We start from the raw sequence: 20,314 nt of genomic DNA, 5'->3' as shown, positions 1-20,314 counted from the left end.
GATATTGATGGATTGAGATTTTCAAAATGGCTGCCGCAGTGCTTCCCATTCCGCCGGTAACGCTTTTCCCACCGGCACTAATAGCATTGGTGCTCAGAGGACGGTAACGCTGATTGTGCTGCATTTTTTGGCGCTGTCATTGAAAAGGATCAGTGAGAAGTGTTGGATTTAGCTACCCACACATTTGCAAAGTGTGGCACATCATTCATTTTGCATCTGTGCAGCTACTTTAGTTTTGAACACAAAGATACCGAAGTGGTTAAAGGAGAATTTTCACGTTTAGCAGAAGTTTGTCTGTGAAGCTCCAATGTCAATTTTGCTCTACTAGATGTGGCTATACTTTGGCTTAACCCAAGTACTACTGTGAATCCTCACTTAAGTTTTCTTTACTACTGAGCTGTACTCGTGAAATGGCTATTTAATGTGTGAAAAAACTGCAATAAATGTAAATACAAATTAATTGCAAAAAGCTTCCTTTTTATTGACTGCAATCTATTGACACACATTGCCAGCCAAATGCTTATGCACCATGGAGTCTTGCCCATTGTTATTAGCACCTGTCATTAGGTGAGAGGTGTGAGCAAATCAGGTGGCCATGATCACATGTGGAATACCAGAGTAACCGTGTGTTTTCTCTGCCACCCGAAGGCCTCCCCTGGGATTTCACTATTTTTTGGGAACTGCCCCCTGACAACCTCCCCAGGACTCCACTATGCGTCCCATAAATCCATCCCCTACTCGCCCAACCACACTCATCTGCTCCTTTCCTACGGTCCCGGGTAATTTCGTCTGTGGCGTCTCCCCATGGAAATAGTCCCTTTTCTATTTTCCATGCAAGTGGCCGCTTTGATATTTTGTTCACCTTATAAATTGGGCATGTGCAATACATGTGCAGCTCATCAGTTGTATAAAAAAACTATTTTAAAACCCTAATCATGTTCTTCTTGCTCCACTTGCATGGAATTCTCTTCACACGGACATCCGAGAAGCAGCCCACACAGATTGTTCAAAACCAAGCTAAAAGCCTACCTCCTCACGTCAGAGTTACCCTCTTGATCTACCTCTCATCGGCCTTCTAGCTAACTTTTTTCCCTCACTTCTAATCTGCCTCAGTCCCTCACTCTCTCTGCCTCCACTCTAGCGGTTCATCCATCATGGTCAAATCTCAAACACGGCTGGCCATACTACCTACCTGCACTTAAAAATGTCTTATGTTGGTTGTCCTTAATCTATCTATGTCCATTTATGTATTGTCCCTGGTGACTGTTACATTTACTCCCCTCCACAACCTGGTCAGAATGTCACTCGAATACAGCTTCCTTCAAATCTGATTTCTTATCTATTGTATGTTATTTTGTGATAAGAAGAGCCTTGATCATCCATGTATATAAATACATAATTAAATAAATAAATAACAATACATAAATCCACAGTATGTGTCATGTGTGGTTCATACTTTTAAATGATCACATGTAAATGTTTAAATGCAATATTCAAATGTCAGTTCTTCTTAGTCCTTTCAGGAAAGAAATACAAAATAAGTTGATGCACTGCATATATTAATAAGATTCTCATTCAGGTTTGGCTGAGATGGGACTGCGAGAGACTAGAAAAACACTCAGATAGTCATAGGGCTATGCCTAAAACTATTTTTTCCCAGGTGTGCCATATATCCTAGAAACAAAAGTCTTACTTTCACTATTATCGATCAACCCTCAACTTCCATTGTGTACCAAATCCCTTCTTTGGAATCCATAACAATATATGGCCAGATATAATGGCAGGTTGCCATGAGAAATTTCACTTAAACAGCTAAGTTAAAAGTTAATCACTTTTTTTTATAATTCTGACATTTCTTAAAAGCAAAGTGTCACTACTGAGACGCAAAACCAATGATGGAAAATAGAGATGCCGGGATGGGAAGGAGTAGGAAACCTATGGCTGATGAGATGTTTCTGCCCACAACTTCCAAGATCCTGCTACCATGGTCTGTGGTGAATAGGAGTGATAAGAGATGTAGGCCAACACATCTGGAGAGACGCAGGGTGCCTATTTCTAACCTAGCTATATAAAACACATCGGCCCTCATTACGACCCCGGCGGTAAGTAATGGACATTACCGGCATGGCGCAACTAACGTGTTCATGCTGGCCCGAAACCGTTAAAAGTGGTAAATTACGACCTCTCGGGCACGAGCATTGCGCCATGCCGGTAATGTAATCTGCGCCATACCATTAACATCCCAAAAACGTCACCTACCGGCATCGTATGCCGTGCAAGCTGCACCACTGCCACCCTACCCACCGATATTAGCGATCACCACAAATAGCGGTGACCGATATTAGCGGTGACCGTAAAGAAGCGGATCCGGAAGTTACGCCATCGCACCGGAACGGGAAAGAGCATGGAGGCAATCTTTAAAAACACAATCCATTGCAATCCTCCACAAACAGTGCACATCTGACCCTGAGACCCACCACAAACCTTCACCCACATCCACCCATCGTCAGAATGGCGAAAGTTGTCAAAAAATCTTGCGATCGGCTGCGGCAGGAGCGCTTCAGTAGGGAAGAGCTCACCATGTTGGCGGAAACCCTACAGGAAAACGCAGATATCGTATTCTCCACTGAAATGACCAGACCGGCAATAGCACAGAAGAAGGCCATATGGGACCTAGTCGCACAGCGGGTCAGTGCAGTAGGAACAACACCCCGCACCACAAAACAGTCCCGGAAAAGGTGGGACGACCTCCGGCTCCGTGTAAGGAGCATACTGTCTGCCAACAGAAACCTGGGCATGGCAACTGGTGGAGGAGCAGACTCACCGATTAAAATGGAGCCGTGGGAGGAGATATGTGCCACAACCATTGGCATCGAGAGCATCGAGGGGGTCGGTGAAATGGAGAGAGGAGCCCTGACATCAGGTGACGCAGGTAGGTGCCTCAAATTAAGCCATGCTAAACTTCCTGAAGTCCAGTTTCATGGGAAGCACAATGTTGCCTAATAGGGTTAACGCAACACATCAGCAAAAGACTGCCAACAGGCATCATTAACCTACACCCTGTACACATGCAGTATGCACACTCTCACTGTAGGCACCCACATTCCTGCATGCTTCTCCCACCCAAAATGGAGACAACCTGTATGTCACTGCCTCCAAAGTGCACCATCTAGTCATCAAAATCATGGCAGTCATCACGATGCCTGCTCCATGTCCGCAGACCCATCAATAACACGTTCCCTCCTTTGCTCCACCACAGGCTCCCATTCGGACCCAGGCGAGGACGAGACTGGCACCACACCTGCCAAGAAGGCCAAGCCCGAGGCAACACCACACCAACCCTCCACCTCTGCTGGACCAAACAAAAAACCACAGCAGCCAAAATCGACTGCCACAACACAGGCTAGGGCAACGATAATCACCAAGGCAAGCAGCATGGTACCACCAGCAACAGACATCCAACAACTGGTGGCCACTGGAGGGACTGTGTCTGCAGGAAGCAGTACGATTGGGGAGACTGCTGCCATTGCAGCTTGCTCTGATAGTGATGTGGGGAATGATGATGATGTCATAGAATGTCCCCCCACTGCCCACCCTCATTCCCCCTACCTGTCCCCATGTAGCCAGCATGCTGATAACACACAGGGGCTATCCCCTGATGACTCCTGGCCAGCCACTCCATGCCCAGTGGAAGGTGTGGAGGAGGGGAGTAGCCCAATGAACGCTCCATTGGCATCATCCAATGGCCAAAAATACCAACAGTCGCTGGGCCAAATATTAACAAGGCAACACCACCTGTCCTCACTCCTCACTCAGCATGTGGCCGAATGTGGAGGTGCAAGTGCTGACACGCAAAAATGTGCCGAGAATGTGAAGGCAGCCATACAATCCTCCACCAAGGACATCTGTGCCGAACGTGCCGCGGTGCGGCACGTGCTCTCGGAGCTTGTACAGACAATGAGGGACATGCGTCCTAGTGAGCAGCCGAGTACCTCCTCCGCTGCCAGTTCTGCCCCAAGCAGCCCCGTCCGCAGGTCGGCCAGGAACCTGCAGAGTACAGGCAGGGGTGCCCCGGGGGCCGGCAGAGGGGGCTGCCATTAGAGGCCGCCCATTGGAACAATTCCACATTAGGCACTTCAACACAGGCATCCACGCACTTTTGCGGGGAGTTGAGGGGGGAAGGGGGAGTGGGTGTGTTGGGGAGTTGAGGAGGGAGGGGGGAGTGTGTGTGTTGGGGAGTTGAGGGGGATGGGGGCAGTGGGTGTGTTGGGGAGTTGAGGGGGGAGGTGGAGTGGGTGTGTTGGGGAGTTGAGGGGGGAGGGGGAGTGGGTGTGTTGGGTAGTTGAGGGGGGAGGGGGGAGTGGGTGTGTTAATTGAATTCACATTTACAATACAATATTTGCTTGATCACAAATCACATGTGTGGACATTGCTCATTGCGTATGTGTGCTTTATTGGTGAACAGTCCACAGTGTGCATATCCCAGACACACACAGTGCCCCAATTGCCATCTCCATGTGACACCCCCATCCGTGTGTGCTAGAAACATTGGTTGATCAGAGTCCGACGCATGTCACGTCCCTCCTGTGCATCACTGCCTCCCTGAGGTGCTGCCCCATCCCCACCCTCCTCATCCTCATCGTCAGGTGGTTGCAGTTCAGCGTTGGGGGGCAGGGGCACATTCCGTCTGATGCACACATTGTGTAGCATGACACATGCCATGATGATCTTTGCCACCTTCTCATGGCGGTGCAGGAGTGCCCCACCAGACCTGCTGAGGCAGCAAAACCGTGCCTTCAATAGGACAAATGCCTGCTCAATCACCACACGGGTTTGTGTATGTGCATGATTGAAGTCCTCCTCGTGCTGGTTCTGTGGGTTCCGGACTGGTGTAAGGAGCCACCTCTTCAGGGGATAGCCTGCATCACCTGTATGTGGGCAACAATGTATGTGTCAGTCATGACATCAAATCTCAAATCATGACGTGCCACCATGGCATGCATTCAACTGTTACTTTGTACCACTTTTACATGCACAAATGGATTCACACTATGTGACCGGTATATGTGTATTCCTCTCATGGACTGTTTTGCATGCCATCAACCAATGTATGCAGGGGGGTCCAGTGCCTTGTGAATGCCCATCCACTGTGTCCGTTCATGGCGTTTGTTTTGGTGACCTGGCAGGTGTCCTGTGATACAGTGGCGTCGCTAGAGGGGGGCCTGGGTGGGCCAGGCCCCCCTGTGAAACCCTGTGCCTCCCCATGTGGCCCCCCTACCTAAAACGAGCAGTGACTATGTTCTCCCCTTACTTTTGTCTGTGCCCCCCTACTTATGTCTTTGGCCCCCTCTGTGCCCCTCCTAAATTTGATTTCTGGCAACGCCACTGCTGTGATATCAACGCTCTCATCATGGCAACATTGCTGTCAGCCTCATGATGACCCCACTGAGCACTACTAATGTTGATAGGCACATTTTTTGGGCCTCGGTGTCTGTGTAGTGGTGTATTGATGTTTTTGTCTGTCATGTGCCTCCTTTGTGCGCAGTTATGGGGGACTGGCCTTTCAGTTGATGGTGTTTGGTGCTGTGTATTGGCTGAAGTCATTGCATGTAGGTGCATTTCGTTGAGGTCAATGTGGTCCGAATCGGTACAGTGCACTTGCAGATGGTTGTGTCATGGTTGGGACACACATTCATTCACATGGTAGGGCTGCTTACATCAGGCATTATTTGTACAGGTGTCAGTTGACGTTTGGGCTGCTTTAGGGTATGAGCTGGCTCCATTGCCTCTGGTACTCGCAGCCAGCTAAAGTATGCATCATTCCCCCCCCTTTCAGCTAGGTAAAGTATGCATCATTCGCCCCCCCTTTCAGCCAGGTAAAGTATGCATTGGTACGTCAATCACCTACCCACTTCACATTTCCATGGCCAAGACATGAGACTCACCGAGTAGCCATGATCTTGGCCCTGCATGTCGCTCCATGTAGCGTGGTATTGTGGAGTTACGCAGGACCATTGAATCATGGGTTGATCCGCGGAATCGGGCACAACAATGTGTGATGATCCTGTTGGAGTCACATACCATTTGCACGTTGATTGAGTGAAATAGTTTACGGTTGCGGTACGCTACCTCCATGGCATGTGGGACCACCAATTCCACATGGGTGCAGTCGATGGCACCAATGCAACCAGGTATGCCGGCTAGTGCATGGAAACCCACTTTGGTGTTTGCAATCTCTTGGACAGACCGTGGTAAGGAGATGTGGTCGTCTGTGTGCTTGAGGAGGGCATCGATCACTTGGATCAGTGTACGTGAGAATAATGGTTGTGAAATGCCATGCAAGTGCCCCGCTGTGTGCTGGTAGGTGCCTGTGGCCAGGAAGTGGAGCGCGGACACTACCTTCAGTAGGGGGAGGGTGGCGGTGGGTGTTTCTATCATGCTGACGATGTCGTTGTGTATCATGTCAACGATGGTGGTGATGGTGTCCCGGTCCAAACGGTACAAGGTATGGATCTGCTCAGGGGTGAGGTTGAATGGACTGGCTCGGATGCGTGGGATTGGGGGCTGCCTGCGTGGTGGCACTGGCTGTGCTGGTGGGGCTTGCGGGCCCTGCCTTGCCCTCCTTCTCCTCCTGCCTCTCATCTGTGCTGCCTGTTGTTGTTGTTGTTGTTGTAGTTGTAGCATTTGCATTGCAATCAGGTCCTCCAGCCCCAACATTGCTAGTCGTATTGGAATCATTGTGGAGTGTGACTGGGTGTGGGAAGGGGTGGGGTGTGCTCTTTTTGTACTTGGTGAGTCTGTATTGCCTCCACCTGTGCTGATTCTGTGCACCTGTGGCAGCTGGGAACACTGCACATGGCCATTTACGGTTGGTTCGCTATGGCAGAATAATCACCATGGCGGTAAGGTACTTTACGGCCTTCGCAATGGCGTTAAGAGCATGTCCGCTTGGTTCGTGATTTGCCTACCTTTGCGCGATGCCGGTACTTACGGCGTGGAAGGTCGCGTGCGCGCGAGCTTGGTGCTGTTAGCGGCACCGTTAACTACGATGCCGCTAATTGCACTTTCACGGGTCATGATCGGACCTAGCGGTAAGCGATGCTGGTAATCATTAACCGGCATCGTTTTTCACTTACCGCCGGGGTCGTAATGAGGGCCATCAAATGTATAATATCGGGCCTCATTACAAGGTTGGTGTTAAAGCTGGAGGGCATTCTGACAGACGGAATTACCTTTAGGCTGAAATGTTCAGCAAAACTAGCACCATATTACGAGGCCATGGCCATGCACTACATGGCCTGGGGATGACAGTGATTCTGTAAAACTCCTAATGAGTGCTAATTCTGCCCGTTTTGGTGGAATTGCTGCTACCAGATGCTGGTAATTGGCAGAAATACCACCAGATGGAAATAATAACATCACAAACAAAATGGGAAGAAGCTGCAGGTCCGCCATTTTGAAAGAGCCAATCTACTTAAAATCAATCTTTTACACTTGCCTTTCAAATCTGAAAGATGCCTATATCATGTCAGAAGGAACATCAAATGGCAATGTGCCAGATTTGTACCAGAAAAAGCACACACATGAGTCGAATGTATCTTCACTGTATTTCTGGAACCTGTTTTGGGTAGTATTTTAGTACTATTTTTGCTTGTGATACTGTGAAATTATCTTTTTAAAATTCCAATGTAGAAATTAGCAATGGAGGAATTACCGCTGTTTTTTGGCTTAAACTACACTGCTAAATCAACTGGCAGAATGTATGCCGGCTGAATTACTACCCAGTGTCTGTAACCTGTTATTTGGCAGAAGGCTAAAAGTGGCCGTTTTTCTGCCATCGCCACTTTTGGTGATTATTTGCAGCTTATAGCAAAGCCCATTGTACTCTTATAATGCTACTGCATCTGTAAAAGGGAAAGGCGAGTATATTATGGCCCCACTGTGCAACCTTTGAAAATGAGAAGTTGCCTTTAAACCTAGCGGTATACTTTGAGAAATCACAGTCAAAAAGAGGATTAACAGCAGTAAACATGTGTACGCCCATATAAAACCTTCCCAGTGTCATCCAACTCCTCCTACTGCAAGCCAGGGCACTGCCAAATCTCATTCAGCTGTCACTGCATACCATGACTGGAGTTTGGTGTTATCAGCACAGAAGAATGCGAGTCATTCACATTTGGTGCACTCTATGTCGAATTGGGCTAAGACCGGTATTTAAGCTCAGTTGACCACTTTTGCCTTACGCATGCAAGAAGAACTTCGAAACGGGACAGAAAAGACTGACTGAACTTGTCCAGGAATCTCCCTGGAGACAAAGGGGTAGTTCTTTGCATCAATCTTTTAAAACACAAACCTAATGACTAATTCCACTTCAGGAAATAGCAAGGTAACTTTAGAAGACAGTTATGACTCAAAATGAGTCCTCTAACTGACTCTTTTCAGAGCCACTTTTTTTAAAAATGAATCCTGCTTTGCATACAAAACGGAAAGCACAGCTGTTGCTACAACCCATGAGTAATGGAAAGACCACCGCAGAGCAGACTCTCTGCAGGTTTTCAGGTAACATCTCATTTGAAAGTTAGCACAGGATTGTAGAGTTACCTCACAGAGCTCGCAGTTTTCGAAATGCACTACCTTTCCTTAACCTTTAGACTTGGCTCGGTTCACTTCATGGAGTAATTGGTATACATATGAACCTAGCTTGCCACTGTCTATGCTATGGCGATGAGGTAGCATCACTCCAGTGCATTCTCATCAATTGTCTTCTGTATGAAGTAGGATGCACCAAATATTCCAGAACGTGCCCAACAATGCCAAATACCATAGTTTCAGCTCATAGGTGGTGCTTTCCCGTCACGTAATAGCCAAACTAACAATGCCCTAATCACAAATGGAATCTGAAGGAGTTACACGTTCAAATAATCTTTGTCCCTCTCAGCACATTTTAAAGCTCATCATAAATAAACAAACGTGGTGCGCTTTGTAATGTGCTGCAAACTAAAACATGTTCGCTGTGCCTGTTTGAAAAAAGCATAGGGAGTGCAAACTTTGCAAGAGGTAGTAGGGTCTGGCCTGTTCATGCATTTTTCTTAAGTAAAAAAGCAGCGCTATAAACTGTTATTTTTTCAACTTGCAGTACACTCATTCAAACAGATATAGTCATTCTTTGTTTTTTGACATTTCGTAGTGGCAGGCGGTTTAATGACGCATTACTATTAACTGTGCTCGCAGCAATAGCTAGGGTGCTGAGAGCCAATTGTACCTTAGGGCCGATACATAGAAAAGTGTGCATTGATCTTGCAAAGTCCCCAAGTCGAAAACGACTCTGCGCGGCCTTACGCGCAAGCTTCCAATGCACCCTCTGCATATTCATGGAATCCAAATCGCAAAGCAATCCAACCAGCAAGGAAAACCGAGCTGGGCAAGCAACGCCCACAGCATACCCCCACGCAAACCAAACCCATAGCCATAGACCAACCTTACTACAAACCTCTGAGGCCACCTCTGACCCACCATCCAGCACCCTGGCGACACTGCACTTGGTCTGCCGTAATTCAAGGCTGCAACACAGCAAAACTATGCAAGCTCCCCCGTAAGTAACGACTGCACCCCTTGCGAATCTTGTGTTCCCTGTAAGTAATGGCTGCAACCCAGCGATACTGAACAAGCTCCCCCGTAAGTAAAGACTGCCCTTTGCGAAACTGTGTACCGCCCCCCCCCACTTCCAAGGTACCCAAACTGCTGCCATATACCTCTACTGCACAGCAACACCCTCAAGCGTAGACGCCACCCACCAGTCCCCCTCACCTCTGACACTACCTCTAGTCAGCCCTGTCACCATCCACCAGTCCCTCTAACCTTCAACACTACCCCTGGGTAGCCCCTCAGGAGCTTACACCACCCACCAGCCCCCCTAGCCCATGACACTACCCCAGGCTGCCTCTCAGGTCCTGACACCACCCACCAACCTCCCTCACCCCCGACACTACTCCCAGGCAGCCCCTCAGGACCTTACACCACCCACCAGCCCCCCTCATGCCCAACATTACCCCCAGGCAGCACCTCAGGCCCTGACCCCACCCACCAACCCCCCACCTCCAAAACTACCCTCAGGCAGCCCCTTAGGCCCTTACACCACCCACTTCCGCCCTCCTCCCAGAACTACCACCAGGCAGCCCTGAAACCACCCACCAACCCCCATAACCCCAACACTACCCCCAGGCAGCCCCTCAGGACCGTACACCACCCACCAGCCCCCCTCACCCCAGCACTACCCCCAGGCAGCCCAGACATCACCCACCAGCCCCCCTCACCTCTGACACTACCCCAGGCTGCCACCCAGGACCTTACAATACCCACCAGCCTCCCACACCCCCACATTACTCCCAGGCAGCCCTCAGGACCTTACACCACCCACCAGCCCCTCTCACCTCCAACACTACCCCCAGGCAGCCCCTCAGGTCCTGACACCACCCACCAGCCCCCCTCACCTCTGAGACTACCCCCAGGCAGCCCATCAGGACCTCACACCACCCTCCACCCCCCTCCCCTGTAGTACCCCCAGGCAACCCTGACACCACCCACTAGCCCCTATGCCCCCAACACTAACCCCAGGCAGCCCAGACACCACCCACACACCACCTTCACCTCTGACAATACCTACAGGCAACCCAGACACCACCAACCAGCCCCCTTCACCTCCTACACTACCCTAGCCTGGCCCTGCCACATTACACCCCTACCAGTACAATGTTGACCAACAACTTACCTCAACTCCACTGGCCTGCCTCAAACATGAAGCACACCAGCAAAATATCCTCCCCAAAGCCTGAACAACTGGGGGCACTGCTGCAGATTCCATGTCCGTAGCTCACCACAGGGCTCCCTTGTACATTACACTCAGTTGCACAGCAACAGGACAGCAGAATGCAGCACCAGCTACACTGTGAACGCACCATGCACATGTGCCATAGTAAAGCAATGTAATGCAATGTGACATATCATTGGTGCCATGTGCCATTGCAATCGGCTCAAAGTGCTGTAGGTGAATGACCTTAGAGGACACAAGTCCAAGACATCACTGATAGGACAGAGTCACATATAATGTGTGTATGTGCATAGTAGCTTGTGCAAATCAAAGAATGAAGAGAGTAAGGAACGAAGGCATAGTTATCAAAGTCCCTGCAAGTAACACAAGTAGAACAGGCATGTGTTTGGGTGATGTGAAGGCTATCTGAGAGTGTGTGAGCCAGGGAGATGGATGATGTGTACAGCCAGACTTACAAACCCATCATGTGAAGATGTAGCATTTGAGTGGCAGATGTGTAGCATGACATGAGAGCATTTTATGGATGACCGCTGATGTGTGCAGGCGGGTGGCTATGCATTGGGAGGGATACACCTACCGAATAACGACTGCACAAGTGATGAGTGCATCCCACACATCCACAGTGAGGGCCCCAACCCACATGTCAATTACAGAACAAATGCATTCCAAAACCATAGTAAACCAAATTCAGCATATGAACAAAGAGACAGCAACACGTGCGCGATATAAGTGATTTCCATCCGGCACTTCACCTAAGTCAATGCCTAGCGTGGAATTCACAACTGAAACCCTTAATTATTTATTTGTGTCTATAAATTATTTTATTCTGAACGATGTACCACTTATATCATGCCCCTCCCTTTGAACCCCCCCCCCCCGGTCACACTGAACCAGGAAGCAGGCTGGTTTGCAAAGTAAAATGTATTGGTGTATTTCACAATATATATCACACTATTTTTAATGATTATACAATGATCACCAATGGGGTGATGTTACACTAAACAATCTCTTTAATCATGAGGGGTAATAATGAGCAAAAAGCAAGCAACACAGAAATAATACTTTTGTGGGTTGTTCAATCAAATGGCAATGTGGTTAATATTTCCCCCTGCACACTCCTCAATCCCCCCAATATGCAATATGAAGAAATAGGATGAGAGAGAGAACAGGTTTCAGGAATGCAGAATTCAAGCAAATATATCAATCCCAATTTCCCCACAGCAAACAAAAGAGAGAAACAGAACTAATTGACAAACTGTCAAAATGGTTTTAAAGTTGTCTTTGAACGAATAGGAAAAACACTAAAGATGGGCTAAATCACAGAAATTGTTGAAATTCTAATGGGAGCCACTTTATCTGGTTGTAGACAAACACTACCAATGATTTGAGAGTAATAAGCAATGGGAAAACTTAATTTTGAGGTTGGGTGCAATGAAAAGCGATTTTACACGTTATAGATTTTGCCAAAAAGAAAAATGGTAAAAAAAGGATGTGCTTTTAAAAAGACAAACTGGATTTCTTGAACTAGGGATGGACTATGAAGAAACAAATTACACGACAGCACAGCCAACAGCGCAGGATGTCACTGGATGGCTTTGCCTGCCGAGACACTCGCCTTCTCCAGGAAAACATTTATCAGCGCAAAGATCGGTTTAACACTACTAGTACAGAAGATAATAGGGATGAGATAGAGCATTCAGGCAGTTCAAAAATATTCTAACAATGCAGTTCTAGATACAATAGAGGATGGGTTTGGATAGGGATGACTATGGACAGTATATAAACTAGTGACAGTCCTATAGTAAGGATACTCACTACATAGGTTTGAACAGAACCGTCAGGGATTCAGGTCTGTCAAGATTTCTGGACAGGAATTCTGCTGGGCACACTGGACTGGAAAGCAAGGCGCTCTGGTCTGCAATCAGCAAGGCGCTCTGGTCACCGCACAGTAGGACTGGGCTGGATCTGCAATGGCTCTGGTTCACAGCTATCTGGTCACAGCACTACTGGGTTAGGTCTTTGGATTCTGGCAATAATTCTTAGCAGGAAAGCAGTTACAGCACAGCCAGGCTGTTCTTTGGTTCCCCTTAGAGGTCTGGGGTAAATTCTGGTTTCTGGAATTTCGAGGCCAAGCTGAGAGTGGTTCAGCTATGGAAATGGGCCTTTCTGCTTGCCAAGTTTCTGGAGTCTGGAGTCTGGAATATGGGTAGTTCTCTTGCAAAGTGCTCCGCCAGCAATCGGTTGGTGGGTGAATGTGTTTGTCTCTAAGCCCTCAGCTATCTCTATTTATGCATTTAATAAAGGGGTGGGTATGCTGAATTATCCTAAGCACACTCCCTTGGTAGTCTATTGGCTAGAGTCTGCTCTCTCCCTTAATTGGAGGAGAAAACAGTGTGTCACCATGATTCTCCCCTTTGCCTTTTGAACATGAAATCTACTTTTCATATAATACATATTTACAATTTTACAAGCTTTATAACAGTAGCATATCTAGATCACATATTTTGTGGAGCAAATATTCTTCCAAGCCCCGTTGCCGTGGGATCTTGGGTCTGGATTTGACAGACTTTCGCACTTCTTGTCCGGAACACAATATCTGATTTGTCCAAAAATTGGTACAATGTGCGCATTGTCTATGGGCATACTGTGTGAAGTTTCATGCTTCTGACATAAATACATTTGCTGCAAAACCAGAATTTTCACAGTGCCTTCCCAGAACATTGCACAGAGTTCTGGCATCTTTTAAAATGTGCACCCAAGAATCACATTAACAATGCTATTAATTCTATATTTTTTTACAAATTTGCACTGTCATTTATCAGTCTTTTTCAAAAATATGCTTTCTGTGCTTGTGAATCCACAAGTGACTGTCTGTCCCCGCCTCCTTTCCTCCTGGCAGGTATGAAGCAATCTGGCCCCTTCCTTCTGGGGGAGGCCACTGTTGACACTTCCCAATCTGCATATCCTTTCAGCCAAGGAAGGTCCATTGTCTCTTTCTGGTGCAGCCCCAGATCTCGTCCCCTGATTCAATTCTCACAAAGGTATGACGTCCTGGCCTTAGTGGGAAGCAGGAGAGAGATGCCTTTTGTTGGTGAGAAAGCTGTAGAACTGGTTTGGGTGGCTTTGAGTCATCTTAAATTCAATGTCACTTTCTTACATTTTTCTTGGTTTAAAACAAAACTTGCAATTTTCACACAAGCAGCTAGAACTCTTATTCCAGCTTCTAAACCATGGAAATTAAATAGTTACAACTTAGGTTCATCTTAATAAAAGGTCGCTTAATTTCCAGGCATTTGATTTCAATTGCACAAGTTTAAACCTCTGATGCAAACAAATGACAGCTGTCATACAGGCGGCCGCTGGTGTTGCGCCCATATTTTGACAGATTTTCACAGGCAGGCACACTTTTTACTGTGGATATTTTGATAACAGATTCCGCTTTCCATGACATTGTAGGTTCATAATGATTTCTTAGAGGAGGTGACGGGTAACACCCAGCAAGGATATTGGATGTTTTGTGGTGTTTTGGACCGGTATTTTGTATTTTCAGCAACCAAGAAAAAGGGATTGAAGAACAATTTCTGGGTTTTCTTCAGTAAAGCACTGCCTTTCATGCAGTTTCCATTTTTATTTGGGGGGAGCCCAGTGGCATGTTTCAGCAGTGAGGTCTCCGTTCCACCACTGACACAGGCAAGGTAGATTTGGCAGCCATCTTTTTCTGCTTGGTAGAGCGCAATTTCCTTAGGTTTTGGCGCGCATGGGATTTTCGCAGCCATTTTGCTGATTCTGGTGCCACCAGCACACAGTGATGCCGCAGGGCAGAGCAGAGTGGGTTAAAACATCCCACAAAGCGATCAACTGAAATCTGTATTAAAAATGTGTACACTACCACAAACAACTATGTGGAAGGGGAAATGTTCAAGGATCAAAAATGAACAGAAGTCAAAACAAAATCCACACGAAGAACTATTTACACAGTCAGTGGGCTCATATGTCTCTCAATGCATCCTCCAAGACACAGTCACATTCCTCATCCTCAGCATGGAGGCGGGCCATCCTCATCTTCTCCTCTCTCCTCTGCATATCTGCAAGCCTCCTCCAGCATGGAAGCCCACCTCAAAGTATGTCTCTCCACCACCTCTGCCCTGGCCCTTGCAATCCTCACTTCCCTAGCCCGCTGTCTCTCTGCCATCAGCTGCCTCCAAAGCTCGATCCGGACACACACCATATCTCAGATTCTCCTCTGTTCCTCTTGCCAGATGTTGCAAATGTCATGCCTGACTTGCCTCCTGAATGACGAATGGCCCTGCAAGGATTGCCTCTGGACACTTCTCATCTGCTGCTGCCTGACTGAGTGTAGGCTGCACAGGTACCCGCACCATCTGGATGTCACACGTTAGGGGGTACAGTGCCAGCACTGTCCTGAGGTGCCAGCTGTCACACTGTTGCCTGTTTCTGTGTTGGTGCCTGGGCAGGCACAGTGGCCACTTCTTCTGCAGTACGTGGGACTTCCAACGGAGGCATGGGCATGCTTACCACCAGACCGGACGGTGTGGGTGGGATTGGCATAGAGGGGGCCTTGATGGGAACAGGCAAGGGAGGCTCCCCAGAGGACAACTGGGGCACAGAGGAGGGAGAGGTGGATGGGGCAAGTGAATGTGCCAGGGCACAGAGACCACCTGAGAGTAGTGCTCATGCCAGATGGCCCAGGTAGAGTCACATTGAATCGCGATGCTGTGCCAGATCCTCATGAGTAGCTGTCACAGTAGCACAAATTGTGCCTGTCGACCTTGCCAGACTAGCCAGCAGGGCGAGCACTAACTCAGGGCTGGTCTCCTGGGCACAAAGGGGGACTCGGTCTGGCTGGAGGCATCACTGCTCTAGCAGATTGACCATGGACAGCAGGTTGGGCAGCTCCCTCCACGGTACACAGTACATCCTTGTGTCCCTGGCCCGGGGGTGCAGCCTAAAATCCCTCCTGGATGCCCCCACCAGACCCTGTGTGCTGGTCCTCACTTGCCTCCCTCTCCTCCACCACCAGCTCCATATGCCTGGATGACTCCAGAGAATCATCCTACCTGGTGGCCCCTCTGTTCCCACACCCTGGCCCACAGCCCCTGAGGAGTCCCCCACCATAACGACCTCCTGGTATATACGTGCAGCAGCTCCACCTGATTGCGCTGCCTCAGCCAACTCTTCCTCAGATGAGGTGGTGTCAATGGTGGCTGGCTTGGGTGTGCACTTGGGTCTGGTCGCAAGGTCCCTGCACTTCTGCTCCACAGCAACGCCTCTGCCCTATTCACATGCTGCAGCCATTGTGGAAAATGGGACAAAAGATATTGATATCAGTTATTGTTGTCAGTGCATGTGTAGCATACACAACATTAACATCACCAATCATGCAGCATGTTGCAACCAGGAACTGACACACACACAATGCATCACTCTCACACGCCCATGCAAACTGCATGTCTACTGCTGAATGAGTGCTGTGTGAAGGATGATTAACAATCATGACACATGTACATGTGAACACAGTACATTGTTGTGTGGCCACAAACACATCACCAAAACATGCAACGCCACCATACCAATGCCCAAACAACACACATATGACATGCAGCCAGGCGCATTGGGAACATCGCCAGGACACCTGCCAACACAAACACAGTCACCAACATGCATATGTGACAGGCTGACCCACAAGCAAGCAACATGTACTGCCACACATATCTGGGAATCAATTGCTCATGTGGTGTGGCGCAGCATACACATATTGCATGTACACATGTACACTTGTGCTGCAAATGCAGTGGGATGACATATTACATCCTTGTCCCTGAGCTATCAATGCAACAACTTGACATTCACAGACATCCATGTATATGAGTCACTCTCAGCAGATGTGTCTGTATGGATGCACTTGCAGTTGTGCCACACACTGAGACTGAGACAATGCTGGTTGCAAGCAGGCCCTCACATTCAAGCAGGCAGCAGCAGATAAGGAGTGAGTTAGGCAAAGCAGGGCCAGAGGAGGTAAAATCAACAGATGGCTTGCAGGAGGAACTCTGGTGTGTGCCTGTCATCGTAGCAGTTGAAAACAGAGCAAAGGCCCTTAACACCTAAGTTACGACCTACGCAATTGATGCAGTGCACCTACGCAGCGTGCCTATGCGCCTCACGGCAATGACTGTGTCATATTAGGCAAGCAATGCGCATCACTGGTTGTGCGCGTGAAGGTACCAGACAGGCGACTATCACATACATGCATTTGGGGGTGCTACGCACGCCCTTTCCTTCAGGTAACGCATACTGAATTTTTATTTTTGCAAATTACCGCTGTGCATACACGCATGTAATGTTTTCCATTTTGAGGCCTAGGCCTATGGAGTGTCTTGTATGCAATTTTCTGTTTTGGTGTTCCTCTGCGGATCGCGTACCGCTTTTTCGCCTTTCAGAAGCTTTCTGGGTATCGCTTATGCAATTTATCTGTTTTGGGTTGCCATTGCATATTTTTGCTTTTAGGGTAGATTGCAGCCTTGCAGGACCACACGTCTATGTTGCACGTCACGTATACTGTTCCCTTCCTCATACTGCCCACCCATAACTATATCTTGATGTGCCATCCATTTATCATTTATATCTGCAACATGAGAAAGGCCTCAACAGGGAAAGGGAGTAGACAGGGTCGGGATGTGGAGAGAGCACATCAGCCCCAGCCACATCTTCCCAGCGACATGTGCCCTAGCCCCAGGGGGACGTGGTGGGCCTCAGGCCACAAGTGACCCAGCACCTGGACATCGTCGTGGTCACAGCCTGACAGGTGAAGTACCACCACCTAGGGCCAAGAAGGGACACCCTGAAGAGCAGGCCGAGGCTCTACCCCAATACACGGTACAGGAGAAGGGTCCACAGAGGAAGAGGAACTTCACTGATGAGGAGCCCCAGGTCCTCGTTGACTATGTAACCGATAACCATTGTGAGATTTTCCCGTTGGCAGGGAAGACGTTTACAATTACACAGCAATTGGTGCATTGGTGGCGTGTCACTGACATCATCATCGCCTTAGGTGTGGAGAAGCACAATGCTGAACAGGCCCAGAAGTGGTGGCATGCAAAGGACCACGCTCAGTAACAACCTTGTCTCTGCACTGGCCGCCAGAGGGGGGCTACCAGAGAAGGAGGAGCGTACTGCATTTGAAGAGGCAACAAGTCAACTAATCAACATTGAGCAGGTGCAAGGCTTGGGAGGTGTGGAGACCCATGAGGACACATTTGTTGAGTGCCATTTATGTATTTTTAAATTTTTTATTTATTTATTTGTATAATGCACAACAGCCCGTGGGCATTGTGGCACTGTTACAGAGGTAGGTAAGATCCTTAGTTACAGCGGTACATACAACGAATATCAATGATATTACAGCGGTAGGCAAATTAGTTACAGTGGTAATGGACATAACATATCAAGTGTTCACAGATCATTTGGTTACAGGGAACATGAGTATGCAAAAGTAAGGCAAAAAGCGGAGGTTCAACGGTTGGTCAAACAGTCAGGTTTTGAGCGCTTTGCAGAAAGCAGATTGGGAGGGTTCGTTTCTGAGGGTAAGTGGCAGGGAATTCCATTGTCTGGCAGCAATGAAAGGGAAGCTAGCACCACCTGCTTTAGCACGTTTCACTCTGGGGTTTATAAATCGGTGGGAGTATGGGATTCTAGTGGGTCTGGAAGAGCCAATTCTAACTACATTCGAGGAAAGTTAGGGATGGGGCTGTGTGAGTGATACACTTGTGAGTGATGGCGAGAGTTTTAAATAAGACGCGTTCTTTGATGGGGAGCCAGTTGGCTTCGTGTCTGGTGAAGAGATGTGTTCTCTTTTGGGAATGTTAAGAGCAGCTCGAAGTGCGTTATTTCAGATTATTTGGAGTTTCAGTAGGTTTTTTTGAGGAGGTGCCGGCAAAGAGGACGTTACAGTAGTCCAGTCATGAGCCTTGTACAGCTCTAGCAATGGAGAGGCAGTTCTCAGTGGATAAAAATGGCTTTGCTGCGTTAATCAGCTTGGTGTAGTAAGCCGCTGAGGAGGCGATATCGCTGACTTGACGTGACATGGAGAGGGTGGCATCAAGGTAGATGCCTAAGGTTTTGACAGAGGCGGAGACAGGGATCAGTATGTTGTCAATTGTGAAAGTGGTATTTTGGCTAGTGAATTTTTTTAGGGTTTCCTGGGAACCTACTAGGAGGATTTCAGTCTTATCCCCGTTGAGGCAGAGACCGTTGGCTGCCAAATAGGCCTAAATAGTCGAGTAGGCTATGTTGAGGGCCTTAGTGTCAGTTTCGTAATTACCAGAGAGTGGGAGGAGGACTAGGGTGTCATCCGCATAGTTGATGTAAGCTATGCCATTGGAGTCCAAGATGTGAAATAGATGCTTAGTGAAAATGTTGTAGAGAGATACAGGATCCCTGTGGCACTCTGCAGTGGATGGTGGTGGGAGCTACACAGGCATGATCTTTGAACACTCTCATGGCTCTTCCTTCCAGGAGTGAGGTGATCCACGCTGTGGCTTTGGGTGAGAAGTGGGCTGAGGAAGTGAGGTGACGGCACAGAATGTTGTGGTCCACTAGGTCAAATGCAGCTGATAAATCCAGGAGGAGGAGTAGGGCAGGATTGCCTGCATCCTTGTTCTCATCGAGTAGGTTTTTTAGGTCAAGCAGAACAGATTATGTGCCATGACCAGGGCAAAAGCCAGATTGATGTAGGCCCAGGATGTGATTGGTCTCAAGGAAGTGTTGGACCTAAGTGTAGGCTGCTTTGTCAAGGATTTTTAAAATAAAGGAGACTGTAGTTATGGCGTGTAGTTGTTGGGTGAGGCCGGGTCCTATGAAGGTGTTTTTAGAAGTGGTCGTACCCAGGCTTCCTTAAGGCTAGGTGGAAACATTCCTGAAGCAAAGGAGGCATTTATAAATGCAGTGTGAAACGGGGCCAGTCTGACAGCACCATCTTTGATGATCATGGCTGGGCAGTCATCACCTTTGCAATAAGATGGTTTAAGGTATTTCAGGAGGGTGAGGACTTCAGATTCAGTCTCATTTTTGAAGCAGAAGAGGGGGCGGTCCTGGGCGGAGGGGTTAGTGGTTGGTGTAGCTGTGGGTGAGGACAGTGCGTTCTGGTTGGTTAGGATTCTACTACACAGTAGGTCAAGTTTTGATATTATAGCACCACAATTTGTCTTTGGAGATGACCTGCGTGTTAGGAGCTGGTGATTCTAGTTCCCTGAAGGTGGTGAATATCTCCATACATCCAGATTTAGCATTGGAAATCCTAGTGATAAAGGAGGTGGATTTGGCTAGGATTATTGCCATTTTGTTTTGTGTGGCTATCTTGTTGAATTCCGGTTTCTGGATTCAAGTGGGTAAGTTTGCCAAGTGGAGAGGGCCGTGCGTTTCAAGGAACGGAGTCCCAGTAGCTCTGGGCTGAACCAGACATTTGCATGT

The sequence above is a fragment of the Ambystoma mexicanum genome, chromosome 11 (assembly GCF_040938575.1).
Source record: "Ambystoma mexicanum isolate Mex_15411 chromosome 11, UKY_AmexF1_1, whole genome shotgun sequence".
In the NCBI taxonomy this organism is placed as follows: domain Eukaryota; kingdom Metazoa; phylum Chordata; class Amphibia; order Caudata; family Ambystomatidae; genus Ambystoma; species Ambystoma mexicanum.
This window is presented reverse-complemented; position numbering follows the sequence as displayed.